At 40.9% G+C, this 11,899-nt stretch overlaps 1 long non-coding RNA gene across 1 annotated transcript; it reads right to left on the bottom strand.

Annotated features, from left to right (window-relative positions):
* Nucleotides 1-1,135: 1,135 nt before the first annotated feature.
* On the bottom strand, nt 1,136-11,288 carry LOC138884142 (uncharacterized). Its single transcript, XR_011404292.1, has 3 exons — nt 11,210-11,288; nt 10,815-10,863; nt 1,136-1,224 (listed from the first exon to the last, which is right to left on the bottom strand). It is a non-coding gene; the product is annotated as an uncharacterized lncRNA (long non-coding RNA).
* Between the last annotated feature and the right edge of the window lie 611 nt (nt 11,289-11,899).

The raw sequence follows: 11,899 nt of genomic DNA, 5'->3' as shown, positions 1-11,899 counted from the left end.
CCGGATAAGGAATTCTGTTAACCCGGGAGAAGGTGTTAAGCATTCCCGAGTTCCGTGGTTCTAGCACGGTCGCTCAACTGTTATATTTGGCTTATTTATCTGATTTTAAATACAATATGAACTTGTGTGCAAATTTTATCTTTCAACCGCTTTTATCATTTACTGTTATTTTTATCAAGAATTGCAACGTTATAAAATGTATCTCGAACCACGTTACAATCAATGTACCCGTGGTTGTCGACACACTTTGACTCCGTTGAGATTTGGATTTGGGTCACATCAATGTGCACCCGAGTTTAAGGAAATTAAATTATTAAAGGCGCACCTAAAGCGACTAGCGTATTTATTTTGGGTAGGACCGTGGAATTTTATTAAACGGTCCATCCCGAAGTCTAAACAATTTTTAAAGCAAATATTTACTGAGGGCCCCGCAATTTGTATTTTATTTGGCGAGGCTCATCTCATTCTTATTTTTAAAATGAATTTGCAACGTCATGGACACGCATCTCGAACCACGTCACAATCAATGTACCCGTGATTAGAAACACATTTCGACTCCGTTGAGAATTGGATTTGGGTCACATAAATGTGCACCCGAGTTTAAGAAGGTAAGATTTATTAAGGCGCGTCCTAAAGAGTCTAACGTATTGTTATTTTAGGAAGAGGCCGTGAAGGTTCATTAAACGGCCAAATCCAAAGTCTAGTCAATGGTTATGTATTTTATTGAGGGCCCCGGCGGTTTGTGATTTATTTGGCGAGGCTCGTCTCATTTTTATTTTAAAGGATAAACCTATAGTGACTATATTTTCTATTAAGTTCGTCTCTAAAAATAAAAGAAAATCTCTTAATTATTTACATGCTGAAAACGTAACTTATTAGTTATTAGTTTACGGCTAATGCGATTGGAAAATTGCGATCGAGTTTGTACAAAGAAAAACTGCTTTCATTTTTATATTCTATTATTTACTAATGCTAGAACATGAGAGGGATACACAATAATATCAAAGCAGATTAACTATTCTTCAAATAATTTAAACTAGCATTATTAGATGAAGAAATCATACATATGCAGCCTCATTACTCATTAATTAATCGACTACATTTTTATACAAAGAGAGGAAAATTAATATTCAAACACAGATCCAAACAAAAGAATTCAACAGGAACAGGAGCCTGATTAATATTTCATTTTTCGCTTCAAGCCAAGAGTGTACAAATGTGTACCTGGAAACAGCAGTACAAGAACAAAAGAAGTAGGAGTCAGCAACAGTAATAACGCGGCAACAGCAGGTTCAGCAACACCGCAAAACCAGTAACAACCAGTAGAATAACCCAACAACGGATTGAAAAATCAGCAGTGCCAAAGTGCAATCACAATCAAAGCAGAGAAGAGAAAAGATACGAGATGCAGTAGCTTCAGATTTTTGAATAACACTCGAAGAAAAACAAACAGAATGTTTCGAGTGAAAGTACAAATTGTCTTTCTCTTTTACTATCACAAACTCTCTCAAGTATCAAAGTATGTCAACTCTCCAAGTCTCTCTTAATAATATTCAAGTTCTAAAAACTCTCTTCTTTTTTTTCTCTCCAAAAAATCCTCTCAAGGTTCAAGTCCTCCTCCTCTTTAATGTCAAGAATAGTCCTCTATATATAGCAAGACAAGTCTTCCATTCCCAACCCCAAAATTATTCCCCCAATGGCATGCTTTGGCCCACTATTAAATGTCTTCTTCATTTTAAATTTTGTCCCCCATGCCTACATTAAATAACTAACACATTCCCAACCCATTACAATTTGTCCCCCATGCCTATATTAAAAAAAGTACAAGATTCCTCCCCATTATAATTTGTCCCACATGCCTATATTAAAAAAGTACAAGATTCCTCCCCATTATGTTTTGTCTTGTCCCCCATTATATTAAACAAATACCTCAAAAACCTCACCCCATTATATTTGTCCCCCATGCTTAACATAAAGAATCAAAATAATGTTCAATTACCAAACTACCCCTCCGACCTTATTGCAATTACAAATCTACCCCCGAATGCAATGCAATTTACCAAATTACCCCTCTGCTCTAAACAATCAATTAATCATAACTCAACCAAAATATAGTCAAGATGACCAATTTCTCAACAATCTTCAACAACAATTTACATGAACATGATGAACAACACAAACTCCAAATTAATGGAATGAATTAACCATATCGGGAACCAATCCTGGTTAATTTAGACCATGAATGTATGAGCAAGAACACAACAATACAAACAACAATATGCATGATTCAAATTAAATCAACAAATCACAAAACAAACATAAACTCACATTAAATCACTGGATTTAAACATGAACTTCAAACAAAGATGAACATGAATTAAATCTGTTTTTAAGCAACAAACATGACGGATTCACATGACTCAAACAACATTAATAATTTCTGGAAAATACATAACAACATAAAACAAATTGAAGAAATAATTAATCAAATTTCAATTTGAATCTAACAAACATTAAACAAACAAATATTCACTTAAACAACAATACAAACATGAAATAAACCTGAAAAATAATTAATTAATCCTTCATTTGAAATCTGAAAAATTAATTTAACAAATAACACATGAACATGAACTAAAAATTAATTCAAACGATAAACAAAACAAATATTTGCCGATTTTAGATTCGAAAATATCAAAACAAAATATGGACAAATAAAACTCAAAAATCTACTAACCGGAGATGAACACCATACGTACGGACTGTTTCGTCAAACCTCGAATGGGAATAAATCTGTCCGGACTCAACAACGAACTTAACGACGAACAAACGACTTTAAGAACTTGACTGAAGCAAAAAGCCGAAGAAGATGAAACAGTGGCTCGGAGCGGAGGGGCTGTTTTGACGAGCGTCGACCAAAGCTCGAACGAACGACGATGGAAGCGAATTTAAGAAACGAACCAAGCGGCGCCGAAGTAGTAGAGGCAGTACGGCCCAGCAGCGACGCATCCCTTCAGCAGCGACCAAGCAGCTACGAACCAAGTAGCGACGAGCTGCTGTGTTGTTTGGATGGGGAATATGAAGGCAGTGACAGCAGTAGCAGCTTGCGCGAGCTTGCAGCTGAAAGCAGAAGAAGCGAGGTGGAGGAGGGCAGTGTTGACGACGGGTTGGCCATGGCGATGCTCGAGCTTTGAAGAAGACGAAGTGAGGCAGCTGTTCGTGCGTTCGGCTAGCCATGGAGTCAGCAGCGACGAGCTGCAGACATGGCATCCATGGGGTTTTAGAAGCAAGGGCAGTAGCGAGAGACAAAATCAGTAGCGCGAGTTTGAAGCGGACGACGCAACAACAGTTGGGTTCGTTCGAAGAAGGTCGATTTATAGGTAGCAGCTGCGACGAGAAAACAACAGCAGTACGGAGGAGCTGGAGCAGTTGTTGGCTTCGTCAATGGCGGATGTTCGCGATGGTGAGGTCGAGGAAGAAGAAGGCAGAAGCGTCTGGTTTAAGGGCAGCCATGGGAGGTCGTTTGGTGGTTCTTAGTTTTTGGAGAAGATGGAGCGTGGGGGCGGGTAGTTTTCTTTAGGTTTTTCTTTAGGGTTTTTTGTTTGTGTTTTGTTTTGTTTTGTGTTAGGACAAAAATGAAGAGTGGGTCTTGGGTTAATGGGTTTATGGGGCGGACCGGGTCGACCCGGTCGGAAGTGGACTGGGTCATGGAGAAGATTGTGCAAATTTTTGGGCCTTTGGCTTACAATTGAAGAAGTGGCCCAATCCGATTTTTCTTTGTATTTTTGTACTCTTTTCTTCTTTTATTTTCTAAAACTAAATTATAAAAGTACTTAAATTATTATTAAGAACTAAACTAAGTTATAAAAGCGCAAATTAACTCCAATAACAATTAACGCATAATTAAGTAATAATTAAGCATAAAATTGTTCATTTGGACATTAAATGCTAAAAATGCAAAAGATGCCTATTTTTGTAATTTTTAATTTTTTGTAAAAACTAATTTAATTACTAACAATTATAGAATTAAATCCTACATGCAAATGCGACATATTTTTGTATTTTTTTATTAATTTAACAAATAAGCAAACACAGACAAATACAAATAATTATCCAAAAATATCACAAAAATACTCAAAATTGCACACCAAGGAAAATCATTTTATTTTGCATTTTTTGAGAGTATTTCTCATATAGGGCAAAAATCACGTGCTTACATACACCGATGGGTGATTATATTGTGGTAGATCGAGTCCATTGCTCTTGTGTAGTTGTGATTGGGGGTCTTGAGACTCGTGTGGATTTGTTGCTTCTAGACATGGTCGACTTCGATGTTATATTGGGGATGGACTGGTTATTACCTTACCACGCTATCTTGGACTGTCATGCCAAGACTGTGACTTTAGCCTTACCGGATTTTCCCCGTTTAGAATGGAGAGGGACTCCTGGTCATTCTACTCGCAGTGTTATTTCTTATGTGAAGGCTCGGCGTATGGTCGAGAAGGGGTGTTTGGCCTATTTGGCTTATGCTCGTGATTCTAGTGTTGAGGTTCCCTCTATTGATTCTGTGCCCGTGGTTCGTGAGTTTCCTAATGTTTTCCCTTTAGACTTGCCGGGGATGCCACCCGATAGAGATATTGATTTCTGCATCGATTTGGCTCCGGGCACTCAGCCCATTTCTATTCCGCCATATCGCATGGCCCCGCCAGAGTTGAAGGAGCAGTTGCAAGACTTGCTTGAGAAGGGTTCATTAGACCCAGCGTTTCGCCCTAGGGTGCACTGGTTTTGTTTGTAAAGAAAAGGATGGTTCGATGAGAATGTGCATTGATTACCGACAATTGAACAAGATTACAATTAAGAATAAGTATCCACTGCCGAGGATAGATGATTTGTTCGACCAGCTTCAGGGTGCCAAGGTATTTTCAAAGATTGACTTGAGATCTGGCTACCATCAGTTGAGGATTAGGGCATCCGATGTCCCTAAGACAGCATTCCGCACTCGGTACGGGCATTATGAGTTCTTGGTTATGTTATTTGGGTTGACCAATGCCCCAACAGCCTTTATGGATTTGATAAACCAAGTGTTCAGGCCTTATTTGGACTCGTTCGTGATAGTCTTCATTGATGATATTTTGGTATATTCCCGCAGCCGGGAGGAGCACGAGCAGCACCTTAGAGTGATTCTTCAGACCTTGAGGGATAGTCAGTTATATGCTAAGTTCTCGAAGTGTGAGTTCTGGTTGAGCTCAGTTGCATTTCTGGGTCATGTCGTATCAGCAGAGGGTATTCAGGTTGATCCGAAGAAGATTGAGGCAGTCAAGAACTGGCCTAGACTAGCATCAGCCACAGAGATTCGGAGTTTCTTGGGATTGGCAGGCTACTATCGTCGGTTCGTGGAGGGGTTCTCATCTATTGCAGCCCCGATGACCAGGTTGACCCAGAAGGGTGCTCAGTTCAGATGGTCGAACGAGTGTGAGGCGAGCTTTCAAAGGCTCAAGACAGCACTGACTACGGTACCGGTGTTGGTTTTGCCCACAGGTTCAGGGCCTTATACAGTCTATTGTGATGCATCTCGTATTGGACTTGGTGCGGTGTTGATGCAGGATGACAAGGTCATTGCCTATGCTTCGAGACAGTTGAAGGTTCATGAGAAGAACTATCCAGTGCATGATTTGGAGCTGGCAGCCATTGTTCACGCATTGAAGATTTGGAGGCACTATCTGTATGGCGTGGCGTGTGAGGTGTTCACGGACCATAGTATTTGTTCAAGCAAAAGGAGTTGAATTTGAGGTAAAGGAGGTGGTTGGAGTTGTTGAAAGATTATGACATCACTATCCTATATCACCCGGGAAAGGCCAATGTGGTGGCCGATGCCTTGAGTAGGAAGTCAGCCAATATGGGCAGTCTTGCTTATATTCTGGTCGGTGAGAGACCGCTTGCTTTGGAAGTTAAGGCTTTGGCCAATCAGTTTGTGAGGTTGGATATTTCTGAGCCTAGTCGAGTATTAGCTTGCACGGTCGCTCGTTATTCGTTATGGGAGCGTATCCGTGATCGGCAGTTTGATGATCCCCATTTGTGTGTCCTTAGAGACACGATGCAGCGTGGAGGTGCCAAGCAGGTTACCTTAGGTAATGATGGAGTTTTGAGATTGCAGGGTCGAGTTTGTGTTCCTAATATGGATGGGCTTTGAGAGTTGATTTTAGAAGAGGCCCATAGCTCCCGGTACACTATTCATCCGGGCGCCACGAAGATGTATCAGGATTTGCGGAAGCATTATTGGTGGCGTAGAATGAAGAAGGATATCATTGCCCATGTGGCTCGGTGTTTGAATTGTCAGCAGGTTAAGTATGAGCATTAGAGGCTTGGTGGTTTATTTCAGAGGATCAAGCTTCCCGAGTGGAAGTGGGAGCAGATCACTATGGATTTCGTTGTTGGGCTCCCGCAGACTCGGAGGAAGTTCGATGAGTTTGGGTCATTATTAATAGGCTGACCAAGTCAGCGCATTTCATTCCTGTGGCAGTTTCCTATTCATCCGAGAGGTTAGCTGAGATCTATATCCGGGAGATCGTTCGCCTTCATGGTGTGCCGGTATCTATCATTTCAGACCTAGGTATGCAGTTTACCTCGCGTTTCTAGAGAGTAGTTCAGCGAAAGTTAGGCACCCAGGTTGAGTTGAGTACAACATTTCATCCTCAGACGGACGGACAGTCCGAGCGGACTATTCAGATATTAGAGGATATGCTCCGAGCTTGTGTTATTGACTTTGGAGGTTCGTGGGATCAGTTCTTGCCTTTAGCAGAGTTTGCCTACAACAATAGCTATCAGTTGAGTATCCAGATGGCTCCTTACGAGGCTTTGTATGGTAGGCGATGTCGATCTCCGGTTGGATGGTTTGTGCTGGGGGAGGCTCGGTTGTTGGGTACGGATATGGTTCAGGAGGCCTTGGACAAGGTCAGGAACATTCAGGATAGGCTTCGTACATCTCAGTCCAGACAAAAGAGCTATGCAGATCGTAAGGTTCGAGATGTGTTTTTCATGGTTGGTGAGCGGGTATTACTCCGGGTGTTTCCTATGAAGGGCGTGATGAGATTTGGGAAGAAGGGCAAGCCCTAGGTTCATTGGTCCATTTGAGATTCTTGATCGAGTGGGAGAGGTGACTTATAGACTTGCATTTCCACCGAGCTTATCAGCCGTGCATCCAGTGTTCCATGTGTCCATGCTTCAAAAATATCACGGCGATCCATCCCACGTGTTAGATTTCAGCACTGTCTAGTTGGACAAGGACTTATCTTATGAGGAGGAGCTGGTATCTATTCAAGACTTGCAGGTTCGCCAGCTGAGGTCGAAGAGTTTTCCTTCGGTTTGTGTTCAGTGGAGAGGTCAGCCTCCTGAGGCATCGACCTGGGAGTCCGAGTCCTACATGCGGGACCGTTATCCCCATCTTTTCATCGACTCAGGTACTTCCTTCTTCTGTCCGTTCGAGGACGAACGGTTGTTTTAGAGGTGGAGAATGTGACGACCCAAAGGGTCATCACCTGTTTCTAATTGAATTTTTGTGTCTCCGAGGCCTTGAAAACCTCATTTAGGGTTGCCTCAATTTGCGTGCGCAGTCCGGGAGCATAGACGGAAAACTTAAATATAAAATTCTATGAAAAATGCTAAGTTTTGATATTAAAATGAACAAATTTGACTTCGGTCAACTTTTTGGGTAAACGGACCCGGACTCATGATTCGACGAACCCGGAGGGTCCGTAGGAAAATATTGGGCGTGGGCATATGTCCGGAATCGAATTCCGAGGTCCCAAGCCCTAGTTATGAAGTTTTAAGTGAAATTTAAAGAAAGTTGAAATGAAATCTGATGTGAAAGTAATGGTATTGGGCCCGTATTTTCGTTCCGGCGCTCGGTACAAGTCTTATATATGTTTTGAATCACTCCTGTAAAGTTTGGTTAAGAACGGATGTCATTTGACGGGATCCGGGCCCTAATTGGGAAATTGATGTTTAAAAGGAAATATGAGGAATTTCATTGATTTCGAGGCTTAATTCAATGTTCATGATGTTATATTGATGATTTGATCACACGAATATGTTCGTAGGGTGTTTTTGAGGTAGTGTGCATGCTGGGTTTAGAGTTCCGAGGGCTCGGGTGAGTTCCGATTAGGTTCCGGATTGCTGTAGGCTTGAAAGATCAGGTGTTGCAGGTTCAGGAAAATATTGCAGGTCTCTGAACCCTCTTGCGCGGCCCGCGAGGAATCGTGTGTGGCCGCGGTGGGTGCTACGCGGCCGCGGTCGGTCTAGGGTCCGCGCGGGGCATAGATCCACAGGCCTTTAGGAAGCTTGTGCGGCCGCGGTCCTTCTTGCGCGTGGGTGCCTCAGAGGGGTATAAATACACGTGAATTTTAGTTATTTTACACCTTTCAAAAAAAAAAACCAAAACATAAGAGGCGATTTTCCAAACAACTTTTCTTCTCCAAAACGATTGGTAAGTGATTTCTAACTCATTTTCTTCGCTTCTTAACATCTTTTAACATGATTTCAACTTCAAATCAAAGATTTTCATGGGAAGATTGGGTGTTTTGGGTAGAACCTAGGTTTTTTCTAAAATTTGGGGATTTGGACCTCAATTTGAGGTCCGATTTCAAAACAAATCATATATTTGGATTCGTGGGGGAATGGGTAATTGGGGTTTGGTCCGAACCTCGAGTTTCGACCACGTGGTCCCGGGGGTGATTTTTGACTTTTGGGTATAACTTTAGAAAACTCATTTTCATGCATTGGGGTTGATTAATTTAGGACTTATTGATGTAATTAAGTAACTTGTGACTAGATTCGAGCGGATTGGTGGTGGGATCAAGAGGTAAAACTGTAATTGAGTCTTAAATTGTGTTCGTTGCATCGAGATAAGTGTTTGGTCTAACCTTAACTTGATGGATTAGGAGTTGAGTCTTATTTGCTACGTGCTAGTTGTCGAGTGCGACGTATAGGCATGGTGACGAGTATCTATACGTTGGTGTCTAGCATGACCGTGAGTCTTTATATTGCGGATATTCAGAATTTTGTTGTATCTTCCATGCCTTAAAGGATGATTTCTATATGTTGTGAAAAGCTTGTGAAGGAAATTGTGACCTTGAACTTCGAGGAGCATTGGCTCGAGTATATGGTAAAGTGTGAAAGTATATGAAATGATTGAACCCCTTTGGAGCGTTGGCTCAGATGGTAAAGTGAGATAAGAAGTAAAAGTGAAAGAAAGAGAAATAATTATTGAGTTGCTCCCTTGCTGGGATGTTTTGTTGCTTTGATGATTATCTCCCTTTCCGGGATGCTGAGATTATTGATATTTTTCCCTTGCCGGGTTTTAACTGTTTAATTGTGTTTCCTTGCCGGGATTTAGCTGTTTAATTATATTTCCTTGCCGGTATTTCTACCATTATTTGTCTACTCCCTCGCCCCTTGTTTGTGATGGTTGTTTGGGTGAGGAAGAGCGTAAAGCACGAAGGGTGATGCCGTGCATTGATTGCTATTGTGAGGAAAGAGTGTAAAGCACGAAGGGTGATGCCGTGCCGCACGATGTACCATTCCGTGCCGATTTTATTGATTATATGGTGGGGAAAGAGAGTAAAAGCACGAAGGGTGATGCCGTGCATATTTTATTATATGATTGCCTTGGTGAGAATGAGAGTAAAAGCACGAAGGGTGATGTCGTGCATTTGTTGCTTTTTTCTGATTCTTTGTTGATATCCAAGTTATGTTGTTTCTTTCATTAATTGTTGTTATTTGATTTACTTCGAGATTATAGATTCCCTTACCCTATTTGCCTTGTGATTGTTGTTTGGGTGAGGAAGAGCGTAAAGCACGAAGGGTGATGCCGTGCAAATTGTTGACTTTTGGATTCTTGTTGATATTCTGGTTTCGATACTTCTTTCTATTATTGAGGATTTATGGTTGAAACTGCTATCTCCCCCAGCATGTTTCCCCCTCCCACATTGACTGGTTATTTCTGTATCTCTTCTCCGCTGTATATATGTATATGAACTGCACAGGTCTATTTGGAGTCTGGTCCTAGCCTCGTTACTACTTCGCCGAGGTTAGACTGGACACTTACCAGCATATGGGGTCGGTTGTGCTGATACTACACTCTGTGCTCTTTTGCACAGATCTAGGTCTTGGACAGCAGCAGTAGCGCGGGAGCCAGCCTTCAGTCCAGTGAGACACCGAGGTAGCCTTGCAGGCGTCCGCAGGCTCGGCGTCTCCTCTATCTTTTATTTCAGTCTGTTGTCCCATGTATTCGAGACAAACAGTTTATATTTCTTTCAAACAGTTGTATTTAACACTCTTAGAAGTTCGTGAGTAATGTGACACCAGTTCTAGGGTAGAGGCTTATGTTGATTTCCGCATTATCGTTCAGTTTCTTTAATTTAAGTCTTCCGCTTATTTATTTAATTTCGCTGTTTTCATGCTATCACTGATAAAGGTTAAAAGAAGTAATTTGTTAATGAAGTAAGCAGTTAAGGATTGACTTGCCTAGCTCTCATTAGTAGGCGCCATCACGACTCCCGAAAATGGGAAATTCGGATCGTGACATCCGCTTAACGCTTCGCCAGCAATAACTCTCATCCCCATTTCCCTCCTTCTCACTGTGTGTGCTAACAATAAATTCATGATTGAGGACCACATACACAGAACGTCCAAAATAAAAGAAAGAAAGAAAGAAAGAAAGAGAGAAAGAGAGAAAGTCTTCTGTTCAGACTGAGCAAGTAGCACACACAAATAATGTAAGTCTATTTAAACAACAGAAAATTAGAAATTAAACTTACCATAAGATATTCAGAAATCAACATGACTTTTTTGCTTCTTTGCACATTCCTGAACAAAGCAACATATCAGTTGTAAAGAAGAAACACAGCAGGGAAAGGCGTCAAAATAGTTTTACTGTACTGGAAAAGAATAAGAGAAAAAGCAAACCGTTTCATATATTCCCCTAACGAATAAAAAATTTCATTGAAGAAAAGTAAAATGTGTTAAATAATTCATCCTTTGCACTGAGCAATTGTGTTTTAAAAGTTGAAGTGAACGCATGCAGTTTCTCAATTGGTGCCTCTACCCAGATGAGATAACGCTACTAATAAAACGACACCAATTCCTATAAGTTTTTCATAACTTCTGCCTTCCTCACTTCCACCCGTGAAGTGCAGAGGGACTGAGAACTTACATGTAGAGAGACCGAAGAAAAGCGAAACAACGGCAAGCCTAGATTTTTACAAGTCCACGTCAAGCATGTGGTGTATGTGTATTGTCTCCTTTTCAGGCCTAGTGTTTGCCCTTGAATTTTACTTTTATTTACGCAAAAGTAAGGTAAAGAGTGAAATTAACAACTATCACCAAGTGGCATAACAGTCGGTCAAAAATACGACAAACCACCCGAACCGAATTACCAAAATACCTGTCACGACCAAGACGCCCTTAACTACCGCTTCTAAATAGTAGGAATATATAAGTAAATATTTGGATTTATATTATTCACAGATACATATTTAGTAATTTTTTCCGACGACACCGCTTCAGACCACATTCTCCGCCCCTGGACCCAACCTGACCCCACCTCACCCGATTCAATATTCATATAAATAAATTAAAATATACTAAAAGTGAATCCTCCAAAACATGACACTTCTATTTTTTTCCCAAAATTTTCATTCAAATTGATAGCATTATTATTTCAAGAGGTCTCTAATTATCCATATCACCGATTTTTTCGAGAACTTCATGCATTCCAAACTGAGTTATTTTTGGAGGAAAGATTCACTTTAAGTATTATTCTAATGTAAATGGGTATTGGGTCAAATCGGGTCGGATCATTTTTATTTTTAAGAAAAAAATATAAAATTGGCCGATCTACCGA

The sequence above is a fragment of the Nicotiana sylvestris genome, chromosome 12 (assembly GCF_000393655.2).
Source record: "Nicotiana sylvestris chromosome 12, ASM39365v2, whole genome shotgun sequence".
In the NCBI taxonomy this organism is placed as follows: domain Eukaryota; kingdom Viridiplantae; phylum Streptophyta; class Magnoliopsida; order Solanales; family Solanaceae; genus Nicotiana; species Nicotiana sylvestris.
This window is presented reverse-complemented; position numbering and strand designations above follow the sequence as displayed.